Source organism: Ammospiza caudacuta, chromosome 2, assembly GCF_027887145.1.
Source record: "Ammospiza caudacuta isolate bAmmCau1 chromosome 2, bAmmCau1.pri, whole genome shotgun sequence".
Lineage (NCBI taxonomy): Eukaryota > Metazoa > Chordata > Aves > Passeriformes > Passerellidae > Ammospiza > Ammospiza caudacuta.
This window is the reverse complement of record NC_080594.1, coordinates 49,802,069-49,829,816: the sequence shown is the minus strand read 5'-3', so window position 1 is coordinate 49,829,816 and position 27,748 is coordinate 49,802,069. Positions and strand designations below refer to the sequence as shown.

Below are 27,748 nucleotides of genomic sequence, written 5' to 3'. Positions count from 1 at the left end.
AATTTAAGGAACAATGCTTGCAGTCATTAGAAAATCCTGACTTCTACAGAACTGTTGAGATACTTCTTATCAAGAATAGTAATGAAAATGTAAAGTATAATTTTGAGAATGAAATTAACAAATGTCTGCCTGGTGCATTTATGTTAATCTGGGCTAATGACCAGGAATAATAGCCTTTTTTTGAATAAACTACATTAAAATCTCACCTAATAAAGTAAATCATTAAAAGGAGGCTATTGATTTTATAAAGAGGGATGTTTATGGAGGCACTGAAAATGTACACTAGAATAATCTCCAAAAGAAAGTTCTACAAATTAGATGCTTTGAAATATTTTCAAAAACTAAAATTTTTTGTAAATTACTCAAACTGTAACAATGCAGATAATTCAGCAGCTATAGAACATTTGCTGCATTTCCCATTTTCTCTATTAGCAATATGAAATCAAGGTGAAAGCATAAAAGGATTTTATGGCTGTAAGACAATCATAGAATCTCACACCAATAGACTTAAAGAGGGCCCAAAGAGAGAAAACGGTGAATGCGCCTGGACAAAGAAACTGCAGCCAGCCTATAAAGCAGAAAAAGGTATCTATAGACAAGCTTATGAGGGGAAAAACGGCATCCTGATGTACCACATCAATCTCCCTGCCAGTTCTCTTACTGACTTAATAGCCACTCAGCATGAGGCTGGAATCTAAGTCCCAATACAAGAACAATTAAAGAAACAGCAGGACCATACATAGTTACAATATAACATTAATTTTTTAACAACAGGAAAACAAACAGTCCCTTTGGAAAGGTATTTAACTTCCTAGAAAAGCTTTTTTTAAAAAGTGAGTTTATTGAAATTTCTCTAATTGTAAATAAGAAATTTTCTTCCACTGTCTATAAATACTTTACTTTCCATGTTAGAATTTGATTTTATGAATAGCTATTGAACTCCATTTGAGATAAAATTTTCTCATATCATATTTACTTTCCAGCTGCTTCAATTAATTTAGGGAAAAAAAATGGAAAAGCTGTAGCAAAAAACCAAAATATTCACTATCTACCCTGCACCTGTCACTAAAGTGGATGACTGTACAGCTTTTTACCACAGGACTTAATTCAAGCCACAAAAATAAACTCTCTTTTCATCAAGCTCCTGTCTGTGAAACTCTAGTTCAGCATTACATAGGGGAATTCTCCTATCAGCATTCATAAACACCACACATAGCTAGGAAGAGAAACAAAGCCTCTGATGCTTTTGTTAATGCCATCCAACACCTCCCAAAGCTTCTCAACTGAAAGGGCTGTTAGGTCCAATCCCCTTTTTATCCTGATATTCTTGGTTATTCTTGCATTTTGAAGCCCCTTCTCATGAATGCAGCTTTCAAAACCAAGAGGGGAAATTATCCTGACCAGTAACGGTGCTTCTTCCTTGGATAATTCTCAAGTGCATTTTAACAAAGTGCAAATTTATCCTAATCACAAAAAATGAAGTTTCCCCTTGCAGTGTCCATGGGAGGAATGCTCTAATCCCTGCTCCACTAGCATTGCACAAGACAGAACATCCCCACTGCCATTTCTGTACCACTTCAATCAGTTCCTTGAGATGCAGGGAATACACAGAAAAACTTGCCTTTTCTACCCCACTGTCTTTGATGGGCTCACACAAGTTTTGTAACAACAGCTGATGGCATGGCACTACCCAACCTCTAATTAGACAATGGTGAATTGAAAACACAACTGTAGGCTTTGAAAATGGTGCTGTGCTTGGTAAGTGGATTTACAGTAAGATACCTGTGGTGAGATGTTAAAGAACACAGGTACTGAGTACCATTAAAATCCTACAATGGGTTGGTTTGGGTTGGAAAGACCTTAAAGATCATCTAGATCCCACCATGGGCTGGTACCATATGCTGGTTCCAAACACATCACCACATATGTGAGGACAAATTCCTACACTGAAACAACAGAACTCACTTCCCACTGCAAGAATGAAGAGTAAGGGACACTTTCTGCAAGTCTTACACATGCAAAAGTAAAGAAAGAACATCCTTTTTTTATATCTTGAACATGTAATACAGAGCTAGCTTCAGAAGCTTAAGCCCAACAAAGAACACCAAGGGGTGACTCTCCCCAGACTTATAGTATTTTGATGCTTTCAGCAAGGAAAGCATCAAGGAAGCATACTGATTTTCTGTCATAAGATTTTCTGAAGCATAAGATTTTCTGTCTTTCCAAAGGACAACCTGACAGTTGGAATAAATGACCAATGGAAGGTCCCATCTGACTGAAGTATTCTGTTCTAGTCTATTCTAGCATACCTGGATTTGCCATTCTCCTGTCTCACTCAGAATCAGAAGGTTCTTATGGAGCTTTTCAATTGATCCTATTTCTAACTTCTTTCCAAACATCACAGCTCCAAACCCCAACACACCCTTCTGATATGTGCTATCATAGAGAAGATGTGTGATGTGCATTGTGCAAGATCTGTGTTAGGTGGACAAGTCTCAGCACAAACTGTTGCATATCTACAAAGACAATGTTTCTCTGCCGCAAAAATTCAGCATGCATTTTTACTCCCTGCTTCCCAAGATCTAGCCATCTGTTTATCCTTTCATAACCCTACTACTTGTGCCACAGCTGCTTAGCTTCTTAAATTTCTGCTTAGGGAATATCTTGAAAGTTTCCTGAGGAAATCTGAGGAATCAACAAGTGAATTTTCACTGATGTTATTCTACATGTGCAGGGACACGTGATGTCATATGGCTAGAATGAAATTTATTACTGGAATTGTTCAAAAGGCTGATCTAAAATTTGAAAGCAAAAATATCTAGCCACATCCCAAGTCAAGGTAATCTGCTTTACCTGGTTCTTTTCATAGCTGCATTGCCTTCATGACACATACTTCAGAAGCTTAAAAATTCATCTAATTTTTTTAACTTCTCAGGATACAAGAACAACAAAATCAATGTCAAAAAACTGCATCTAAAGCTTTCAGATGCATCAAAGAACCAAAATTACAAGCGACAAAGCTGAAGACTGACAGAATGGAAAGAAGCTTTTAGTTAGGATTCAATTTCCTGAAAATTAAAGTGCAACTATCAAAGGGGTAGCAGTATTAAAATGAAGGTTGAAAACTGTCAATTTTTGATAGAAAGATTACTTTTAAAGTGTTAGAAACTAGTCAGATATTTTTAAGTCAAATAAGAGCACATTAACAGCTTAAATGTTCAGGTTTACATGGGTAGATGCACACTAAATTACAAAGAGAAAAGTTCTTAAGAAAAAGCAGCTTGCATCTTACAGAGAGGAAGCGCCTGTCATCACAAACAAAATTCCATAAATTAAAAAGCCATGCAATTAGAATTATAATGTAAAGAAACATTCTACTTAAGTCAGGTAGGATTAATTTACCTACTTAATGAACTAGTGCAAGGAATTCTGAAATCTGCTCTCGCAACCTATCTATAGTGATCTAGGCACAATAAAAAAAGGGGGGGGGGGAGGAGCAGTGATTTTCATTGTATTCTCAATTCCTTCTAAACCCATATCTTCTATATGAAGAAATTCTTCAGGAGAGGTAAAGTCTAGTGAATACATGCATATAGAGGAGCTCTTTCCATTTTTTTCTTTTAGGTACCTTCTAGATCCACAGCAACACAACTTTTTGATTTACTCAAAGTAAACTAAAAAAGCACAGACAGCTGTTAGATCAGTACCTCTTGGGCAGAAGACAGAAATCAGTTCTTTGTGTCTCATTTCCTCCTTCACACGCAGAGTTTCAGAAAAAAAACAACAAAAAACCCTAATGAAAACAAAAACCCTCTCCTCATAACCACAAAATATGGCTCCTGCCATCATTATCAGGAATATAGACTGTCATTTACCACCAGCTGGTATGCAGGTTATCTTACTGACATGTGTGATCTGAGATGGAATTACTCCAGCCTACTTACATCCACAAGGAAAACTGCAGCATTTTTCTTTCACTATGTCAAGCCTGGGAAAGAGAGTCCAGCTACCAAAATGTTTTATATTATTGCCTCAACTGACTCCAATCACATTTCAGACAATGGCTGGCCAGTGTCCAATGTCCATATGCTTGTCCATCCAATGGGAAGATACTTGGCCAATGACTTCAGACTGAGTCACACTTTGACTTCCAGGGGATGGTAGGAAATTTACTGGGCCTAAGAAGGATTCTTTGACTGAACACCAGGTCCAGAGCAAGGAGGGAGAAAAGGACTGGGCATGTCTTCCTTCCCAGTTTTCATAAGAACTTCCTAGAATACGAAACTACTGAAAACATGTTACAGTACAGAATTATTTCAGGGCAAAGTGTAAACAGATCAAATGCAATGACTCCTCTAGACAGCCCACATGCTAAGAACTTTGCCAGACTGAAAAGGTAAGGTAGATACATTCCTGGAAATCTGTCTAAAACTCATATACAAAGGCATGACAGCAGGCTCTGATAAATCTTGAAATACTCAAAGAAAGTAGGAGAATATTTTGGCAAATATCACTAAAATATGATGTTTCCTGTCCTTATATTCTTTCCGAGGCATTTATTGTGAGCTACTGTCAAAGACAGACTTTTGGGTAAGATGGAGCTGAGGTATTTCTAAAATTTATCATAAATACAGCACTGGAGATACCAGCACCTCAAACACCTCTCAACTTCTTCTTTTTTATGTTAAGGGGAGCAAAGGCATAATTCATTTCTACTTGCAAGAGCTCAAGACTGAGCTGTTGTCTCGGTACTGGCTTCCATTTTCAAAGAATAGTTGTCACTTGCAGTGGGGAGCATGACTTGAGTGGCACCATCACAATGTAGACCAATACTCTGAGACTGATACAGAGGATATCTTGCAAGAGTTTAAGAATGCTATACACATCATTAGAACAATGATGTGTTATCTGACCTACACAAAGTACATTTAGCTGTTAGAACAAGTCAAGGCATCCACAAATCTTCCCTGGTTATCTACAAATCTCTGTAGACACCCATATAAACATTATGTAGACAAAGTCACATAAACAGACCCCATCGACTACCCCAAGACAAATGGGAACTCCTCTTGAACATATCCCCTGTAAACCTGGTTGTTCTCAATATGGATGATTTGCAATTATATTTTCTACAACTGACCATTAAAAGACTCAGATTTTACTTAGGCTGAAGTCATTCCTCAGGTATGAGCTGGGGATTGGCTCACTTTAAAGAAAAGTATCATTCTCCTACTCAATAAGGACAAGTGCCCAGAAAACAAAAGAGCAGATGTCAGATATTCCAGGCTCTAGACAGCAAAATTTGAGACCTAATCCTGATCTCAGCTCAAGACAACTGAGTTCAATTTTCTCAACTAACATTCTGTATAGTGAGGACTAACTCTTGATGAATGCAAACACACAAAGAATCATCCTTCACAAGACAGCAGTTTCTTTCAAACTTTGTAGTATAATAGGATCACAGATGCCAAATTACAACATTTCACGTTAACTCATGAAGATGTATTCCATAAACCAGTATAACCCTATATAACCTGGGATCATAGCTTCACCAATGGTACAGCTACACCACATCTAGGCAATTACCAATGGCTTGTATAAATAGCACAACACATTCAAGAGATAAAGCAGCTCAAGGACAAGGAACCCTATGCTGTGAAAATCCCAAGCCTTCTGAAGTAGCTGCTTACACCATCTACACTCCTGCTTACATGCAGCAGGGATGCAACTTATCTTTCTGAAGAATCTCAGGCTTGGGGAGAATGGACATGAGCAAGTACCCACTAATCATCTCAAGGTACAGATGTAGTCAGTGGTCACATTTTTCTCTGAAGTCTTTTTCTGATTATACTACAACATTCCCTGTTATTATTCTTTCTTACATCTAAATCTATTATTCTTTGCTTCACAATGATCCGACATGAAACAGACTGGCTTGACACTGAACCTATATAATATTAATCTACAGTCTGGCTGTTAAGGCATTCTCTTGTAAGGTGAAGTAGTATGCTTCCATAGCTAGTAACTTTCTGAATTTGATTTCCCACTTCCCTGTCCCTGTTTTTAGTCTATAATCAAAAATGTGGCTAGGTCATCTATAGCTTTTTCTAAGTTACATTAAATAAAATTCAGGACTGTCCTGTGTAAAACAACTCCTTTGCTTCTGCTCCAGAAATAGAATTTTTGACTTGTAAAATTTATAGCCACTGCACTATTTTACATTAATTGTATGGGCACTATACACCAAATCATAAATTATTTTAAAGACCTATTGCATAGTAGGTCATATTTAGTATATGCAAATGCCTCCCAAAATATTCCCAGCAAGAAGTACCCTTGCTAGTTGTTGTGAAAAGGTAAGCCCTCTTTATGAGACTGTATTTGGTCTTGTGCATTTTATAAGTTTGTATACAAAAAGCTCAGTATTACAAACAGTATTTCCTTTTTTATAATCTAACAAGAATTAGATTATATTTAGCTTGTTTTTACTCAGTGTGCAGCAGGTAAATTGCAATTCTTTTTAAATCTTTCAAGAACTTTAAGAAACACAGCCCACATATAACATGTAAATTCTTAACATAAAATCCTGAACAAAATCTGTCAAAATACATCAGTATGAAAAAACATTCATTTGGTTGTGACCTATAATTTTTCAGGATGACAGCCTGGGCATGTGAGGTATTTAAAAAGATCACAAATTCCCCTCTTCGGATTTAGCATTTAACTTGTGCTTGACATCTGCTAATATTTATGATCTCCATTATTACCTATGTATGTATCCTGTACTCATACTTTAAACAGGTGGGATACATTTAAGAATAGCAATGTTCCAAACATCCAATACTTACAAATTCATAGGACTTATGGTAAGACTGACTTTCAATGAACCCCAAAACAAAATTTGTCTTTCTGCCTATGCAACATATGTTACGTATCGGATTTTACAATTTCTTGTAGAGTGCATTAGCAGCACACGACAACAATTCACTTCAGATTTAGCCTCCTCTCAGCTACCTACCCTCTTTTACAGAGAACTTTCAGCACCAGGCTATTGGATTAACTAACTTCATCAGCAATAGCAGGATAATCCACTACTGGTACTTTATTTTTCAGGATCCTTGGGACAAAAACCGAGGAATGAGGACTATACTGGAGAAGCCCTTCTGATGGTGGCACATTTCCAGTGAGCGGATTTCCAAAGGACCAAACTGCCTACTTCCTGTCACAGTGGCAAATGCAATCTCATGCCAAAGCAGAATCTATAAATCTTCAGAAAAAAATACTGACTGGCACTGGACAGCCATAACAGAATGATCAACAGCCTTTTCCTATGGGCCCACAAAGAACTTTGGGAAGAGCTCAGGAGTAGGGCTAATCACTTATTTTTGAGAGCAGCAGCTCACTCCAAACTACCTGGAGTAGCACACAGAAAGTCTACAGTGAATATAGAGTAAGTCTAATATTTTCAGCTTGGGGAAAAAAGAATTTTTAAATATTACTTTTATGATTTTATTTTCAGCAATGTAAGGGGGAAATTAAGGCCCAAGAAGTTTGGTAAATGCTCTCCTCTTGTCCAGTTACTGTGACCTTGTTTGTTACTTACAAAGGAAAACCAAGATATGGTATTTTTGTTTGAACTGCCTGCTAGGATTGCTTTTGATTAGTAAATTAAATGCAAGGTCAAGCTGCTTTAGCAACAAGGAAATTTGATAAGGTTCTCCCATGGTTGTGTTACAAAAACACGATGACCTCAATGTTACTATAAACTCAGGATTAATGAAAATGTGAAAAAGTGATTTGTGTAGCCAGGAATATTACATAATATACATAATCAGAATGTAACTGCAAGTCTAGCTGAGAAGTAAATATGCAGATGTAATACTGAAAAAGTGTATGTGTATAGATTTTTATGTATACACGTAACAAAATTAGGGGTGTTCCTTAAAGTTTCTTTTGAGGTAATGCTTACTTATCTTACAAAATGGAAACAAGACAATAGGAGCACCTCATGATAAAATATAACAGCTTTTATTTGAGTTATAAAAATGTTCATTCTGCCATCTATCTGCTAAGGCTAGCCTGAGAATTCTCATTAAAATTTCAGCATGGCCGGTCATAAAAAAAAAGTAGGAAGAGTTAAAAAAAAGATAATTGGATTCTTACATGATTGCATTATAGTCTGACACCTCTAAGTAAGGCTATACCTTCTGCCACTGAACAAAAGGTTACCTAGCATGGGATGTGTCGCCTGTCATTAAGTAAGCGATGAGATTTATTCATTTGGAAAGTTGGGCCCTATTTAGTCTGTTATTTGCAGAAGTTAGAACATTATGATTTTATTATAAAATTAGACAAATAAGTGGAGTACCACTTCTCACTAACACATTACTCTAGCTACATAAAATATGTATTAAATTTGCTTTTAAAATGTAAGGCAAATATCCTGAGGCACTCCTAATGGCACAAAATGGTGTTGTTACTTCCAGAGACAAAACTGAGCTATTCGAGAACAGTAAGTCACCAGTATCATAGCTTTAATTATATTTGTTTAATTCTGTGACGAAGCACAAGTGAGTAAAATGTTCTCTTTGTCTGTTCAGACACTTCTGTACTGGCAGAAGTCCAAAGATGTCTTAGAAGGACAGATAATAATTCAAAAATGATGATGGAGAACACATAAAACTAGAACTATCAAACTCAAGAAAACAAATCTAGTTTCTTCTGACAAAAGTGATGAGAAAGAGGATGTACACTAACAACACTAGTGACTCCTCAGGAAACTGAAGCTCAAGAAAACTCATATTGATAATATTTCCCCTGTATTTCACTTTAAACTAATCTGTCATGATCTCCTGGAACTGCTTATAGACAAATCTTCCACTAGGTTAATCAAAACTTTCTCTTTTCTTTTTCCTTCCATTTCCCAGAGCTCACTCTGGAATTTTGCTATGCAATGAGGCCAGACAGCTTTTCACTGGACTTTCAAAATTCAGTTGCTTTATGCTCAGGAAGAAAGGAAGAGTCATCTATACTAAAGAGAAGTGATAAAATGGCTTTATAGGAGGTAAGAGACATAAAGACATAGGGACGACATGCAAAAAAGAAATCAAGAAATATGACAAGAGAAGCAAACCAAATAAAAGCGACTGAGAAAGGGTGGACACAACAAAAAACAATCTGCAGCAGTAAAGAATAGAACAGAGAGCAACAGGAGTGTCCCATCAAAAAATAGCCTTGTGTTCACTATTTCATTGGATAGATGGAATGTACCAATTGTTGTAAGCTTAGAGAAATTTTCCAGTTTCCTTAAGAACTGAAGGAGTTTGGAACAGAAGCTAGTTCATTTACACAATTCTATAATGAGTAGAAACAATTGCTGAAATTTCAACACGGCTTAGAAAAACTTAATAGAGCTACCTCAAAACTGGTAAGTCATGACTTTGTAAGTCATTACTTGTAAGTAAAAACTGTCTTGCTTATAACAAATCAGAGATAGCACTTAAGTATTAACCAGAAGTATCACCAAAACTATTCAATTTCTCAACCAAACAGTGCATATTATAAGACTCAACTACTGTGAAACAAAAGTTATTATTTTGTTAAGTTTGTAGCAGTAAACTACAAATTCACTTGTGTCCACCTACAGGAAATGGAATCCTGCTATTCTTTGGACACAAAAGCATTTCAACATTTTCTGCTGGATAAGCATCTGAAAACTTTGTAATGTTCATAAGTACCATACGTGCAATTTTCATACATAACCATAATAACTCAATTAACACTTGATCCTCATAGATTGTTTTTAAACATTATTTCTAATGAAATACTAAATAGTGCAGGAAAAAGAAAGTTAAACTTTTCCATTTTTAGCTGCTCAACTAACAATTTAAAATCTAGTTTTAGAACCTCTTACTAAACTTCTCACAACAATGCATGCATTTCTCAGCCCCAGGAAGTTCTTGAATATAAATTATCAGAATAGAGAACATATCAGATGAAAGTTTGAACTATATTGGCAAATACATATGCTTAGTTGTTTAATTAGTTCTTGTGATTTCATAAACTCTTTGAAGATTTCTCTTCAAATAAAGTCATGTGTATTAGTGCCCTGGTGTCATCCACTAAAACTTTCAGTAACAATAAATAAAGAGGGTGCACACATCTTCCCACAGTGCTGTGCTTGCTGCATCTAACAATCATTGGCAGCACAGTCACAGCCATTTCCACATTAGATGCTGGAACTCAGATTCCTGCATCTGCAGGAATATATCTGCATGCTCCTAGGCAGAGAGGAATCCCTACTTACCAATATGATCATCTCCAACTGGCCACTGTAGGATCTAACTCTTTTGGGATGTACTGGTGTCCAAAGCCAGGCTGGATGGGACTTTGAGAAGCATAGTGCAGTGGAAGGTGACCCTGCCTGCGGCAGGGGGTTGGAACTGGATGATCTTTAAGATCTCTTCCAACTCAAACAATTTCATGATTCCATTCTGTGATATAAAGACCTCCTCCCATGTTGCAGGAGACTTACTTCACATACTGTAAGAGTATGTCATTTCCCAGAACTGTTACCAGAAAATTGTTATGATTTTAATACCCATTATAAGTAGATAAATGAACTGCTTTGAGTACCTTTCAGACACCTTTACATTTGTTTTCATGCTATCGTTAACATACAGTTTCAGTTAAAGATTCTCATTTGTTCCTGTCAACTGACCCTAAAGAATAATGATCTGGTGTAAGGCTGTTTTACAGGGGGAAAAAAAAGAGATAATATTTTCTTCCCATTCAAATCACTCTGTTTCAAGAGTCTATTATGACAATTGAAGATATCTCCAGTTGTCCCTGTTCCTCATGCAGGAGCAACTGGTTTCTTGTGACAAAGCCTGGAGCATGACAGTTTTATCTCATGACTTTTTTTTTTTCCATCAAAGACCTAGATTGTGAAAAAGTGTAATTCATGTACTTGATACCAAATGAGTTTACATCTAAAATTAACAAGAAGAAAATAAATACCAGCATCTCCTTTAGAATAATGTCTGTAATTATAAGCTATTCAAAAGGATGAACAGAAAGACGGAATTAATTTTCCAGACTTTTCCAAAGTCAACTATCAGAAGATTTGTATCAGCATTGGGCTACTTCTAGGTGATGTCTGTTGCAGCTGACTGAAGAGACAGTTTGTTACTACAACCTACTTTAGTCAAGCTATTTATTGTCAGGTATGTATTTGCTTCTTTCTTCACAATTCCCAATAAAGTAGAAAAAGTATGATTGTGGATGGTTTTAAACTTACTACTTTCATGAAGGCATTGTATTTGCAGAATGCTGCCACAACTCAGTAAGAGATGGAAAAAAATCACATAGTAGTTCAACCTGCCAAGACAAATTCAAGTGCCAAGAAGTAATCTTGGTGCTAACTAGTAAATCTATACTAACTTCTTAAGAATATTTTGCCACATGAATAAGGAGAAAAATTGCCTGGAAAAATAAGTGAATTGTAGACATTGCTGTTAGGTAAGTGTGCAGTGAACTCAACCAAAAGTGTATTCCCATAGCTCAACTAAATTTTCCAAAACCTTATGGAGCTGAAATTAAAATAAAAACAGGATTTTACATGCAGCCATAAAAATTATTTTAGTCTAGTCACTTCTGCTGCTAATTATGATTTTCTGCACACTCTGCAAAAAGACTCCTTGAGTCCATGCTCATCATTTACACAGTGGGCTGACAGTTGCAGTAGTCATGGGAAAGAGACTGACCCTGATCAGAGATTATACCTGAAAATGACAGTACAATCAATAAACCCTAATGATACATAGATGAGAAGCAGATTTTACAGATGGCCTCAACTCTTGGATATTTGCATGAGGGGCTGATTTCTGGATAGGCATGGACCTTGAGGTAAGCCTGTCAGCCAAGAGTGGATGCAGCAAATATCGGCTGGAAAAATGGCAAAAGTTTTTGCACTTGCTCACCAGCTTGATGATAGGACTAAAGAAACTATATGAATCAGCATGAATGTCCAAAATTTATTATCTGCCAGTGTACTGTCTTCAATCAGTGTTGCATTCACCACAGATAAAGGTCTGCCATGCTCAAAGACAAATGTGCAGACACGGGTGCCAACTGTACAAGCAACCTGAGACAAGAATTCACTGGCATGCCTAGGTGCACTTGCATTTTTTGTTGGAATGGAGGAATGAATGTATTTGTTATTAGCATATTTTTGGACTCAGCTGAGCAAACAAAAACAATGGATGCTTAGTTTGGGTTACTGATTCAACTGGCTTCAAGTTAACCTATCATTTAAACACAAAACAAACAAACAAACAAAAAATCAAAACAAAAAACCAACCAAATAAACAAAAAAATAAACAAAAAAATAAAACAAACAAAAAAACCCCCAAAAATATCTGAATACAGCCCCTGACAAAAATTCCCATAATTAACACATAATTTCTAAATATTCCAAGAAATTCAGTATGCGTAGTGTATGAGACATTGTATGACAGCAAAAATCCCAAGAAAAAGCATTAAGACATGTCAGAGAGATTACCACAAAGCACTCCCAAAACTGAGAAGAGTTTGGCAATCATTAAGTTTAACTAGTAGATAAGAGACACACAGCACCATACTTAAAAAAGCACAGATATTTGTCTCAGATTTAAGATTAACCTTCACTTATGGGAATAAGAAAGCAATGACAGCGAAAATTTCCTTACAATCTTCCTTACTTCCTTTATTACTCAAACCCTAGTGCTTAAAAAAAAGACAAGCAATTCCTATTCTTGGCAAATCTCTAAATAGGATTAGGAAGGCAAGCAACAACCTGGACAAGGAGCAGAATCATACATATATCCTAATTATACAGTATTAAGAACCCAATAACCCATGTTGATGGGTTACTGCACACAGTTCAGAAGTAGCATAATGAGTTCCCCTAAAAAGGCAGGCCTGATGAGACTGCTATATTGTTCCAAGCTATCAATCAAATATGATGTTAAGAAGACAGCATATGCTAACAAAAGGGTTTTATTAAAGAAGATAAAAAATACCTTTTCCCGTAAATGCATATAGGTTTCTTGAAGCCCTGTTAGTTTGGTTGGAGGACAGGCACACATCTTCTCTGCTGATCTAAGTAAAGCTGACTTTGCCTTTCCACTGGGAAGTTAGAATTCAAAGTTTCAGCCTCTTCAGGTCTAGTGTATCCTAAAAATGCAATGCTCAAATGTAACATGAAACCAACTGTACTCCTTAAAATGCAGTATTTTTAGTTGTATTTGCAATTTCTTAGTGTATTCCCTTGCAATAGAATTGATAAAGACCTGTGCAACACTGTAATATTGCTGTAGCTTTCAAAGCTATGTCCAGGTGCATCAAGAATTGCAACTTGTCTGCAATGCTTAACCTGAAATAATCCTTTGGAACAGAGAAAGTCCTTAGTGATACCTTGGGTCCATTGTTGCAAAACTTGACTGAAAATTCATGGTCATATCACCCTTGAAAAAGCCATGTTGAGTGAGGGTACTTATCCTCCAAAGCACAATTATTTTTTTTTTCCTTTTTAAAGTGGTATTTAGACCAAGTACTATCAGAACTTAACATGGCTTAAGTTCAAAGGTGTAATAAGTGATTCAGGCCATACTGTTACTTTCTCTACAAGACTGAACAAGAAGAAAGCATTAAACATTCTGGAAATAAAACACCATAATTGACAAGATGATTTAATTAGACTACAGTAAAAGGCTCTCTGAAGGCTCTGTCCTGGTGTCACTCACTAAAACTATGTCAGTAACAATAAGTAGATAGAGTGCACACATCTTCCCACAGCACTGTGCTTGCTGCATCTAGTAATTATATTGGCAGCACAGTCACAGCCATTTCCACATTAGTTGCTGGAACACAGATTCCTGCATAAATCTGCACATTTCTCTACGCAGATCCCAATCCCTAACTACGAGTACGACTATCTCTGAATAACAGAGATTCCTATATGATCCCTAACTTTTTCTGGGACGTGCTAGCACCCACTTGGATGGGGCTTTTTACTATCTGGTAGAGTAAGAGATGTTCCCGCACATGGCAGGGGATTTGGAACTGGATTATCTTTAAGGTCCCTTCCAACCCAAGCCATTCTACAATTCTATTACTTCTGGGGTATCTTGTATTAGCCAGCAAGTAAACTAAGGGAAGAAGAAGATCCCATTGCCTAAAGGCTTGGTAGCTCATCAAGTTCCTTAAAAGATGCTGAGAAGACCTCTTGACTTCCTTCTAGACCCATGAAGAACACAGCTCATCCAACAACTAAACGTCCTGAGAGAAGTGATTTGACCTTGCACTTCAGACATAAAAGTAACTCTGACCATTGCCAAGACACAGTAAATGGTTTACTAAAAGCTGAACTTTCTTACTAAATAACAGAAGGCTTCAGAACCCAGCGTTGGTTTCGATAACAAGGAGGAAGCAGGATGTCTCTGGACTTCCACAATGGCTGCTATCGCAGTCTTTTTAAGACAGGTTACAATATTTTTTCTCAAATTATCTGGGGAAGTTTGTTTTTGAGAATGGATGGAGAGATTCCAGTGAAATATATTTAAGCGGCCAGACCTTTCCATTTTGTTTCTCCTTCCTTGGTTGTTTAAGTGCTTTCAAGTTTTGAAGTCAGCACCAGAAAAAATCAGAGTCTTTTTTATTTATGTGCATATGCACCTCTATATGTTAAAAATATTGCTGTCTTCAAATTTCTGAGCAAAAATCTTCACAGCCTGAGAAAGTGCTGCACCCAAGAAAATCAAGTCAGGGAACCAGTATCACGTAATCATTTTTCACATACAAAATTTTTCTCAAATAATGTTGTACATTAGTTTACATTTCCTCATTAGCAAATAAATAATTTGTGGAAACTGACAGATAGTTACAGACAAAAATTCCTTGTTTCAGAAATCAAATAAATTGCCGGCTTAGAATCAATATATATATATGTTATTATGTCATTTTTAGATTAATGGACAGGGTTTTCAGTGTACATTGTGCAATTTCTTCAATCTTGAGTTTTCCTCAAAACTCAAAAAGCAATCTACTTTTTCTGCAACATAGAAAAACATGTTTTTACAGTATCTTTGATAACAGCGAGGGTGTTCAATATACAAAATGCAAATTCCAGAGTGCTACTCTTAGAAAACAAATAGAAGTTATCTCTCCAGGTTTATACAGACAGGATATTATGAACTTTTCAGAATTATTTATAATAAATACATTCTCAGAAGTATAGAATGCTTAATGCACAACCACAAGCAAGGAATTTATTTAGGTACTTCTGTATGACTCACATATATTGAAGTTTTCCAAAAGTAATTCTTTAATTTCAGAGGGTGATACATGTAACGTGACTTGACAGCAATATTGACAAATATATTAATTTGGAACATCACAGCGAGTCAATTCAGTGAAGTGGAAAAAAAATAATTACATGTTCAGAATCACTCTGTTAAAGCTAAGACTCTACATATTTTCAGAAAACAGGAAAATATAACAACAAATTTCACATTATGGCAATTTCATGAAAGACTGTTAAGGTTTTCAATGCCATATGCCTCTAAAAGAAAATTAGTTTTCATAACACTATTTTAGTTTTCCTCTAATGTTTTCATAAATATGTACAAATGTGAAACTTGAATGACCCTTAGAAATTATCTAAAGCATAGTAGTCAATCAAACAGCTCAATACTTTGACATATTATTGCCCATTTCTTGGTAACTAAAGTTATTTAGTACATATAATCGTCAAAAACTAAAAAGTAAAACTAGCACTTATGTTACCTTGTTAATTTTCATGAGGTTTGTGTATGGCATTTTAATTACAAATAGGATACACGATACAATTGCAAGGGACACTGCCCAGGAGTATTCTGAGCTGACATTCAGGATAAGGTATTTGGTCGCTCAGTAAAACAATTGTATTAAAAAGAATTTCTAAATTAAAAAGCACTTCCTTTCCTTTAAAGCTGTGATGTTTTGCAACAAAACCTTTCTTAAACAAATACACACTACTCCTGCTTTGGACTTCATAATAGTTTCTAAAAGACAATAATACCCATATTTATACACTGTTGTAATACCTGTGGACTGAAACCCATTATATTAGTTAATTAAGAAACAGTTTACATTACCATATTAAGAGAAGGCTCCCCTATCTTTCCTGATACATATTAATCACTTTATTAATAAGAGAAGCAACAAAGTATAGTTTTTACATCTAAGCATGACATTAGGACAAGGAGATCTAGAAGCCAGGACTAGAAATCTTGGTATACGGGACTAAAACTCAGAATAATGATGTTAAACTGCAAACATGATCCAGGAGAAAATTAAGATGCAGTTAAAGAATGTAAATAGTTAACTAAAAATAACAAAGTGAGAAAATACTGGATGAGGACCCACAGTGTGTAGCTACTCTGGTATTTTGATGTTTAGAGTTACCATTAGTAAAAATGATCAGAAATACCATATTCCTGCAGAAAAGACAACATGCTACCTTGAACTGAAGCTAATCTTTACAGTTTATTTGTTGGTAAGGCCACAGCTGTAATTTCCGTACAGAACATTCTCTACCTTTTGAATAAAGGAAGAAATTAGAGGAATTCAGCAGAAAATACAGAAAATATTAACTACCAGAGGTCTAAAAAAGGTGGCAAAGAAAGCAAAAATTAAATAATCAGGAGTCTTTCAGTTGAGAGGAAACCAACACCCAGAATGTGCATGCAAAGTGAAAGCTCATTCTGCAGGAATATTACTTGTTTGTAGTGACCAGAAGAAATCCTTTTCCTAAATCTAGTCCTGTCTTTTTACAGGTTTATCATATGTACTTCTCAGCACCTGGGAATTCAACTTGTAACTAAGACACAATTTTCTTTAGCCAGTATTTAACACATTTTATCAGTTTCTTGGTTCTGTAAAAACATTAAACACAGTTAACTAGTTTTACAATGGTATTATCTACTCCAAGCATACCAGATGGGTTTAACAACCAAGTAAAAAAAGTTTTCTATTATGGCTCAAGAGATGCCTTTATATATAGCAGTACAAGGACTGCAAACAACTATAAGGAAGAAAGCTGTATATGCAACCACAGTTTTCAGGTAAAAGCAAATATCTCACCTGTTTCTTCATGTACACCTTTACCCAAAATCCTCAAGGTGTGTATTACCTTCAAAAGAGGTAACTTTGTTTTTTAGAGCAAATGTTAGTACTAAAAAACCAAACAGACAAGCCCCCTAACAAACAAACAAAAAACCATCACAGCAAATAAAACCCCAAACCCTCAATTCCTTCTTTTTTTTCCTCTTTACCTAGCTTCCCATACTTCCATACCTTAATGGCATTTTTATGCCCCCCCTCGCTTCACCTGGCCATTTTCACTGCTTAAGATTTTGCACGCTGTAAAAGAACATTTGTTGGACACCCAGCTTCTGACTTACAACATGAGCTCAGGTTTTGATAGCAATTCCTATATTGCTATCAATTCCTGATAGCAATTCCTGTATGTATAAAATCTGGACATGTTATCAGAACAGATATCTTATTAGCAAACAAAGCATTTTGCTTCGGTATATTCCATCCATATTCTACCTCTGCACAGCTTAAGTACCAGTATTCTGAGTGAATTTAACTAAGATGCTGATATGAATAAAATTAATTCAAATATCTGGTTACAGAACTGAGCACTAAATCCATAGGCTTCTAAATATTAAAACTATGCTAAAAATCCTAAGTTTGACCCAACGTCACTACATCAATTCATCCTTACAGCTTAGTTACATTTTAGCAGTGATTTTACAAGCAATATATTCACCTCCATATAAAAAAAAGAAACGCTGCAAAGTCTGTCAGACAGTTCAGAATGACATCTCCTTTAATACACTACACATGCCCACTCCAATGCAAACCAAGTTTTAACTGTCATTCTGTCAAGAAAAATGATAATTCCCTAGTCATATCTTATCTTTCCAAGGAAGTAAGAACTACAGAACATTCTACAATAGAAAACTGTATCATAGGTTTTAATAAAACCTGCCGCTTGCATGAAAGAGTTGTTGTATTTGAAGTTGCCAAATGAAAAAGAAAAAATAAAAAAACACAACCAGTGAACAAAATGCAGAAAAGTGGGAAGTATTTCAAGTTTTTACATGTCTATTCTTCTATTTCCTCAGCCCTCTCTTAGCTTAATGCTATATAAAAGTCCATTAATAAAAGCCTGAGCACATGTAAAGAAGTCTTAGAGCTGCATTGGGTCATTAACTGTGATAGACCTTCTTAAGAGATATATCCATGAGCCTATTAAGAAAAGTCCTAACCTGAAAATCACCTTAAGTACGGTGCCTTATCAATGTTCAGGCATTACCTGCAGCAACAGATGTACATTGTAAAATCTAGGCTACATTTGAATGCTCCCCTAAATCTGGCTTCAAACTTGTTCTATTAAAAACCAACCAACAAAACCCTCAAAACCAAGAAAATAAACCTCCAAACCAAAAAGCTACTTGTACTTTGATCTAATGAAATTAGGTTCATTGCACTTAAGTTTTTCTTTTAGATTTTGCAACAATTATTGTGGAATTACCTCAGTATTTGACAACGTGTAAGTGAAACACGGAACTGCAGCTGATAGTTAAGGCAGACTGTCTCTGATTAACCAAGTGAGTCAGTGCAGAAAATTCTCTGTAAGGGGAAACTGCCTCATTTGAAATGGCTTGAATCATTCCACTCCCAGTGCATTTTGCAATGCACACATCTTTGTAGGAGGCTTCCCAAGGTACAGATTTTTTGATTAGTTATTTTTCCTTAAAGTGGTTCAATGTTGTATTTTTTGCTTTGTAGCAAAGGTACCTACAACCTCTGTGTGGAACGCTGCTAACTTTTGATTCCTTAAGTTACTTCAGAAGAACCAAGCAAACTACTTTAATCTGTCCTTTATCTGAATTATGAGCAAAGGGGGAAGAAAATAATTGCAAAACATTTAAATTGGGATTTGATCTCCAACAGCGTTATGATGATTCACACATTTTACTCAAAGTTTCTGCTTAATCCACAAATGTTCAGTTAAAAAGCCCCAATGAAATGTGAATCAAAAAGAGCAGCAGTTGCATTTACTGTTACGTCACACAACATAACAAACCTACTGAAGTCTCAGGAGTACTGCTGTGCGTCCCTTTCCGGTAAGACTTTGCAGTTTGTTTCTCCTAAACATACCTAAACTGACACAAGCAAGTAGGTAAATTTCACAGAAGAGTAAGACGCAGCCATCAAAGATGTCGACATTACACTTGCAGGGATACTTGATCCTACTCTGCAACAAACCAGAGTGAAAACAACGGAACAAGTTGAGCGAACTGCTGGCAGCACGGCTCCTACCACCCGGGGAAAGCTGCGGCACCCACTGCCCGCGGCAAGCAGACAGGCTGCTTCTCCCTCGCCTCGCTCCGTCCCGCGGTGATGCTCTCCCGCTTCTCCCTGCCCTCACTCCGCTGGAAACTTTCCGCGGGGCGCGGCACGGCCGCTGACACGGGTGCCGAGCCGCCGGGGCCGCCCTGCCAGCGCTGCGCGCCTCGCCCCGGCGGGGCGGCACAGCCTCGGGCACCGCGCCGGGTACCGGAGCACCCAGCGCGTCCCGCGGACACCCCGATGTGCCACCCTACCCCGCCTCCCTGCCCTCCGCCCCCCGGCCGACGCCGGCAGGACAACTTTCCAGGGGACGCTTGCCCTTTCCCGGCACTGGAAGTGTCTCGGCTCGGGCCGGGCCGGCAGGGCTTACCTGATGTCCCCGCTTGGCTGCAGGGCAGGGCAGCGTCCCCGCGGTCCCCTTCATGCCCGAGGGGCTGCCTCGCCCGCGCACACGTCCTCATCCAGCTTCCTGCCCGCGGGCTGCACCTCCTTCCCTTGCCCTGGCGGGGCGGGCGCCGCTCTCGCGGTCTCGCCGGCGCTGCAGGGAGGGAAGGAGGAACAGAGGGCGGGCGCCAGGAGGAGGAGGAGGAGAAGGAGAAGGCGAGCAGGGGCGGGAGACGAGCTGTGCCCTCCCTCTCTCCGCCCCGGCTGCCAACCAGCGGACGTAGAGCAGCCGCGGACGGGCCGCGCTCCCCGGCTGCGGGAAGCACCCGAGCTCCCCTCGCCCTCACTGCGCCGCGTCCCTGCCGGGCGTCCCCGGCTCTGGCGGGCAGGGCAGGGCTCGGTGGTGCCTCTGGAGGGCGCCCCGACCCCAAAGCTCTGCGCTTTATCGGAGCGAGCCGGCTCCAGGACCGGTGGCTGGGCCGGGCCGGGCCGGGCCGGGCCGGCCTGGCCTGGCATCGTCGCGCCTCGCCCGCTGCCGGCGATGGAGGTCCGGGCCGGCCTCAGGGTGGGACGGACGGACGGGCTAGGGAGGCTTCGGGATGTGTGGCAGGAGCCGGGGCAGGACAGATGTGGTGGAGAGCGCAAAAAGAGCTGGGAGGCGAATGCCGGAGGAGATCGTGAGAATAAGGTCTGCACAGTTCAGGAGAAGAAAAAGGAATCGGGGAAGAAAGGAGGGAAACTGAACGAGACAGAGAAGAAAGGTGGCGTGTGTATTGGGAAGATGGATGATAAATGCACCTTTTCCTGATAAATTTTGCAGGAAGGGTGTTCAGAAAGGCAGGGAGGAGTGAATATCAATAGGATAACAGAAGAGTAAAAAGCAGTAGCAAAGGATTGTCGGGCAACTAAGGAGAAAATGTGTAATGTAAGTCGTCAAAGGCAGGTTTTGGGAAGGCGAAGAAACTAAGGAGATAAGGATTTGGAGGAAGCCAGAATTTTACTTGGCTTGGCAGGAAATATGTGTGAAACTTAGATGATGGGTACAGAGAAGTTAGTGACCTTATCCTAGAGGTTAGAAAAATGAGTCACTGAGGTCACTGAGGATGGGATTTTACCTTAGAATGGATTTTAATTAGGGGAAATATTCTCAAGTGGAAGCATTGGAAAAGTAGGAAATAAGCACTGCAGGAATTGGAGGGTAAGAAGGAACTCTGAGATCAAAAGAACAATTCCCAGCCTGAAATAGCTTGTGCGTCTGACCAGAAGGCACGAAGTTCTTGTTTGAAATGAGTGGTAGCATTGCTTCTATATGGAATAGAAATCACCCTGTCCAGAAACTTCTTCTGTAAGAATTGTGCAGTATATCTCACCATTTTCTGGCAAATCGTGCCATCCCACATGGGTAGTGGAGTGTTGGATTCAAACTCTCCAAACTAAACTCACCTTTACAACCAGTGTAGCAAAGTGGACCCTGACCAGCCAGGACTAGCAGTAAAAGCAGTATTCCCTACAGACTTGATATCATTCTAGTCCTTGGAGAACTGAATTGAGCTTTAGCTTTTACCCAGCCCAGTCTGAAGAATGTATGGGCATGCCAATTCATTGCTTTTAGTGTCTGGAATGTCTACTGCCTCTTGTGTTGAAAATGACTTGAGATATGATGGGATACAAGCTGGGGTACATGAAACTGGAGTAGAAATTACTAGGTGTACACTGAAATGTGTCATTGAAGTATTTACTGTGGAAATGAGAGGAAAAATGTTGAACATCAAATTAATCTCTTCATTCAGAGGGTAATTTATTGTTGGAATAACACCTTCTTTCATTGACCTCCTTCCTTTTTGTACAACACTCTGAAGTAGTTCTTTGGGCTTTTTCTTTTAATCAGAATTTTATTCTGGTCTATTTTAACACCTTGAATCTCAGCTATTGTGAGATAACTGTAGTGGACTGCAGTAAATTTATGTCCGGCACAAGGCTTGTGTTGTATGATGATTATAAGCAGAATATTGTAAGCACAGGCTAGTCAGGGTATAGATTGGATTAAAAAAAAAAAAAGTATCCTAGCCTGCTTTGGGTAGGACTATGTAATCTGTATCTTTCCCTTTGGTTTTCTGTATTCATTTTGCTTCCTGCCATTTATTGTGCAGAATCTTCATTCTTCTTGTGGCTTATCAATCCAACCACTGTAGTAATGTCTAAAACTAATTGTACATGTTTTGTGTATGTAGAAATTTTTTATGGGAGTTTGGTTAACAGAGATCTACCAAATGATACTTTGGTAGCCATCTCTTGCATAAAAATGGTATGCCAGTCTGGACTTCCAGGTGCTGTTGTAGTATTGGAGAAAATAACGGTGGTTAAAAATAAATGTTTAGCTGATTTTTCAATAGAGTTGAAAGTCCTCTGGAAGTTACCTGTGGAGCTGCTGCTCAGGACTTGTAAAAATCTAGTATATATGAAACAAGGTGAGATCAGCATTTTCAAGTTATTTCTGAGCTTTTAAATTTTTTTTTTTTGGGTAGTCATTATGAAAATCTGTAGCTAATCAGGAAATCTTTTGTGAAAGACCACTGGTAGCTGTTTGCTACCAGCTTGTATTGTGTGTGACAAATTTCTTCTAGTTCCTTGAACTAGAAGTTGTGTCTCAATTTCAGGTAATGTACTGCAAATTATTGTCCTGGATACACTAGCAAGTTTAATCAAAATCAGTGGAAAATTCAGTCATTTTCGTCAAAGTGTGTACTTGTTAACAAATTCAATACTTGCTAACATAATACATAATGTACATGGATTTGTAAATCCAAAGTATTGTTTAAAAATTATTGGTATGGGTAACATTCTAACAGTGATTCTTTAATCACTGGGACAGAATTAGAATTGGATATGTTGATCACCTAGATTAAATGGTATTAATAACTTCTGCATAAAAATCCATAGAAAGGAAAAGGAAATATTTCCATAGAAAAGGAAATATTGTATTATGGATACCAGCTATAAACTCCCTGAAGAAAACACATTTATTTTGAGTGACTGTCTATTTTCTTTTTGAAGGCAGATTGCTTGTACAGAATAAGCAGTGAGTGAGATATAAATGTAAAGATATTTGGGTTTGTAGCAAACTGGCAAACATGTTGATAAGTTCAGGTTTGTGGCATCTATACCATTCAGTAAACAGTTGAGTTCACCTTCTCCTCCCTCACCTGTACCCACCCCCATCCATCCTTCACTGGCCATGTTGCTTATGTCTTTTTTTGGATTCCTACTCAGCTGTGACAGAAGCTAAATAACTTTCCCAATAAAGAAACTCAAGGTCGGAGTTGGGAATAGCTCATACTGACGGCATGGATCCGTCTGTACTCAGCTGGCTCATAGCAGCTTAGCCATTGTTCTCCAAAGATGCAGCCTTTGGGTTACACTGTGACTTCTCACTATGCAGTCATGTGCCATGTCAATGTTAACCCACCAGCATAGCCCTAACCTTCAAAAATTGTATACTGGACCGTGAAATAGCCCAGTTGTCTCTGGGAAATCTCTGTGGCTCGTGCTGCAAGTCTGATACCATTGTTTAAGCACTTAAAAAAGCAATGACATCCCCCTCCACCCCAAAAAGATCACAAACCAAACAAAAAGAAACCCTAACAACAAAATAAAAAAATACCCCTAGAGTTCCTAATATTTTCAGGGATTATGTCTGAGTGATCAGCTTCCTTCTGAGAAGAAAAATCTTAAGTTGTTTTATGAGGCCATCTCCCTGGACACCATCCAACTGTGTAAATTCAAGTATGAAAAATAGAAGGTGGTCTATCTCAGGGCTAAAGGATCCAACAGCTTTTGTGTGGATATGTGTTGTATGACCTGTTTTTTCTGTGAGCACCTATAAAAAACATAAAGCAAGCCCTTGATAGCATATTAGCCCCTTCAAGAAATCCAGGGCTTTTTCTGAGTTCCGTGGTCAGGTATTGGTAAGAGCTTTCCTTGAAATCCAAGGACAGAATGACAAGGCATTTCTTCACATTCAGGCTCAGTGTCCATGAAAAGAGCCCAGCCCGGGTATAAGCTCCAGAGGATTGGAGCCCATGGGAAACCTTCATTTGTGAAGGCTGTGTCTCTTATAACCCTGAGCTCCTGAGAAATTCATACCTGTTCCTCTTCAGCTTTTCTGTTGCCCATTTTATTCCTTATACTGCATCTGGAATCCATGATTGTGTCTCAGAGTTGTTGGTGCTCTTTGTGTAGTCAACAAAAAGCATCCTGAACATTCTGAAGACTGTTTTTGAAGATTTCTGGCTACTCCTAATAACTCAACAGCCACTTAGGCAATAATATCAGGATTCATTTGTAAACTGGGATCTGAAGCCTTTTCTGGCACCTTCTTCATTGCGGGGCCCCAGAGTGTTGGTATTGGCTCCTTTCAATGCAAACCTTCTAGATCCAACCAAGAGGAAACACAGACAGGATGGCTTCCTTGGTCATTCCAGGCAGACAGTTTTTTGCATGCCTTCTGTGCCTCATTTTTTTCCCCCTTACCCCTGTTAAGATTTCTTTCCTCTTGTATTTGAATGTACACTTCCAAAGATTTCTTGCTTCAATGCAATTTTACTGTAATTAGTTCTAAGAATTTTGCTTGTCTTTTTGTACCCTTTAGATATGACCAATATGAATGCACTGTTAGCAGAATGAACACAGTTCTCATTTCTACCAGTTTTGTACCAATTTATATTGTATTATTTTCCTCTCAGTTGCTAGTTAATCTCTTTTTTCCCCCTCTGTCTGTGGAGAAAGGGATAAACTAATTAGATTTTAAATGTCATATTGCAGTTCTAAATAAGGTGTTACTCATTAAAAATAACCTTTTATTAGGACCCGTTTTGTCACAAAATGTCTTGTAGGCCATGCATTGTCCCTAAGTAAATCTTTTAACAATTTTTTTAAATTTATTTTTTAATTCTACCAGCTTAAACCAAATCAGTCTGTGATACAATGTATCTGGATAAGTGTTTTGGTAGTGTCATGGTAAAGGTGGTTCATAAGCATGAAGCTTTGTTTCATAAGCATAATTGTCTCACAATGATGTATGGTGAAATAGTGTATTATATACAACTAAGGCTTTTTCTCTTTTTTTTTTTTTTTTTTTTTTTTTTTTTTTTTTTTAAGTAGGACTATTTCCTGAAATTATTAGAATCTCTTTCTGTAGTCATACAAAGAAGATGGATTTCTGTTGTAGATGTTCTAGCAGTGGTTATAAACAAGCTCTTTAATATCCTCCTGAAAAGCAGGGTTTAGAATATTGTTAACTGGGGTTTTCTATTTTGCTTTGGTTCTGATTTTATTTCTTCTATCTAAATTATACTATATCTCTTGCCAAATTGCTATCAACATGCATACGGCATAACAATTTTATTTTCAAATCTTTACTGTCAGCTGAATAATGTCCTTTCATGACACTATGGAAATGTGAATTCCTTGGAGGCTTTGTAATAGTAATCAGTACTTTTGAAATTTCTTTTGTGCTGTTATTCAGACTCTAGCGAGAATGTCATACGGCCCTGAAGAGGAAAAATTTTGTTGAGCCACTAGTTCTTGTCTCATCTAAATGAATTCATGCTCACTGTATGTCTTTTAAGCACACCAAGTAATGGTAGTAATAAATCTGGTGCTTCAGCTGTGTTACTACACTGAAATGTTATTTTACATCATTCTTTTACTGTGCAGTAGTTGTGCTGGAATTACCTCAGCCATCATGTCTTATATCTATCATAAAATTTTAAGTTTAGTTTATATTAGTATGTGTAACTTTATTTCACTTTTTGCTTTAAAACATATGGATAACACATGTCCCAATAGGGAGCACAAGGAAAGTAAATAACAATAAAGAAATAAAATATTGCTAATTACAACCATCCATATAGAGACAAATGAATACATAATAGTGCTATCATGAACAGGCCATGAATTCTATCCTATTTGTAGGCTGTTAGAAATGTATACTACTGTCTTCAGCTGCTGTACTGGATATATTCAGTTTTATATGTGGCTAAATATTTACAACGTGCACAGTTACTTTGTGCACAGTAATGCATTGGGAAGTCCTTTAATAGTACCTATTCTAAAACCGTTTAGAATAGTCCATGAGAATCAGTGCTCAGGTCTTATTCCACAATCTCATACATGGAATAGTAATGTTCCCTTTTCGCTGTGCCACTACTTCTGTCCCAACTCAAAAAAGAAAAATTTGGACTGCTATGAAATCCCCAAACAATTTAGATTCTTTCAAAATTGCTTGTTCCCAGTTAAAGTAACTTTCACCCTTCAGTCTTGAGGCTATAATGCTGTTTGGAACTCTATTCTTCTATGAGATGTTAGTGACAGAGTGCACCCTAAATTGTCCCCTATCTACTTATAGAAGAATTGCTAATCTATGTTCTTACAGAAGTTCAGAGAGATTCTGAAGTTAGATTCCAGTGTAGCAGGTCACATAGGACTTCTAAAGGAATAAAGGATTTTCTGAGAGCCCTCAGTCCTCTGTTTCTGTCATTCTGAAACATGATGAAGAGGCACAGATAATTTCCCATTGAAAAGGAAGGAATTATAGTAAATGGCAACCAGAATAAAATAGCTACTTTAGAGTTGTGGCTACCTTTGCAAAATTGAAGCCCAGTTCCATGAAAATACAAAAAATTTCAGGAACAGTAATTGAGATGAAATAGCCATGAAGAAAGGCACTATGAAGTCATAGAACTCTGTAGTGTATTTTCTCAGTTAAAAAAAAAAAAGAAAAAAAATTATCATGTGCTTTATTTTAGTATTAAACATATTTTTTTTCTCAGACAAAATACAGTTATGGCTTTGAAAAAGATGACCTAATAGATCCTGATTCTGTGTAACTAGTGCAGGATATAAATTTTCTTTGCAAAATATAAATTCATTTAGGATAAATGTAATAGAGGTGAGAGCTGCTTATACGGACATAATGTAGGAAAAGTGTTTTAAAATCTCCTATAAACTCTCACTACTCCCAATTCTGGTTCAGTTTTTCAGTCCTCAGTGTTATTATAGGCATAAATGTAGTTCCTGAATAACTTCTTATTTCTAGGATCAGCATTCCTACTGCTGAGTTTGTGAGCATGGTGGTTTAATTCTATAGAAGTTCTGAAGAGTGAAGGAATGAAAGGCTAGATATCCTTCTGTGGGCAGTGTTTCTTAGCTCTCTGCTTAACCTCTGTGTAATTTTGGATTTCATCATGAGAATCCTATCTTTGATTGCACATTGCTTGTGCCTTGTGGAACCTAAAGCAAGTTCCTGTATTTCAGACCAAGATATAGTCTCTTTTAGCTATGAAATCTGATGCATTCTAGTGCCAATGAAGTATGTGTATATCTGAAGCCATATTCTTAAGATTACCTTCACAGAGTAATTACTTCATTATTTTTTAATGAAATAATTAAATTAATTAATTATTACTTCGTAGAGTAGTTCTGTTCTAACAGGAGTTCTGAATGTCATCTTCATTAATTCCTTGCTCAAAGCAGGTCTAATTAGGTCAGGTCAGTGTGGGTCATGTCAAGCTGAGCCTTAAACATCTCAGAGTCTGTAGACAACCTCTCTGTTCAAAATTTGGATAACCCTCAGGGTAATTTTATCCCCTTAATATCTGCTCAGAATTTTCTGTGTTCCAGTCTGTGTCTGTTTCCTCTCTTCCCACCCCAGTTCACCTCCAAGAAAAGCATGTCTCCCTCTTTATGATATCTACTGGTGAATTCAACTTGACTTGCATGAACACTATAATGTATCCACATTAGTGGATATATTCCAAAGTGATTAGGGAGACAGAAGTCCATTATTTCTACAGGCTACTGGGAGAAACAGAGCGGCTACTTTTGCTGTGTGTCTCTAATAAAAGCACTTGTAGTTCTC

The 27,748-nt window shown here is 37.7% G+C and overlaps 1 protein-coding gene across 4 annotated transcripts in view; it reads right to left on the bottom strand.

The window, feature by feature from the left end:
* The window catches only part of SGCG (sarcoglycan gamma), a 106,013-nt gene extending 86,030 nt beyond the window's left edge, over positions 1 to 19,983 (bottom strand). For 3 of the 4 annotated variants that reach the window (XM_058800121.1, XM_058800120.1, XM_058800122.1), the window contains exon 1: positions 19,817 to 19,983. The gene's annotated coding sequence lies outside the window, so the exon portion shown is untranslated. Of the gene's footprint in view, positions 1 to 13,061; positions 13,144 to 19,816 lie in introns of those variants that run through there. The other variant, XM_058800123.1, reaches the window with a different exon arrangement.
* Positions 19,984 to 27,748: the final 7,765 nt, after the last annotated feature.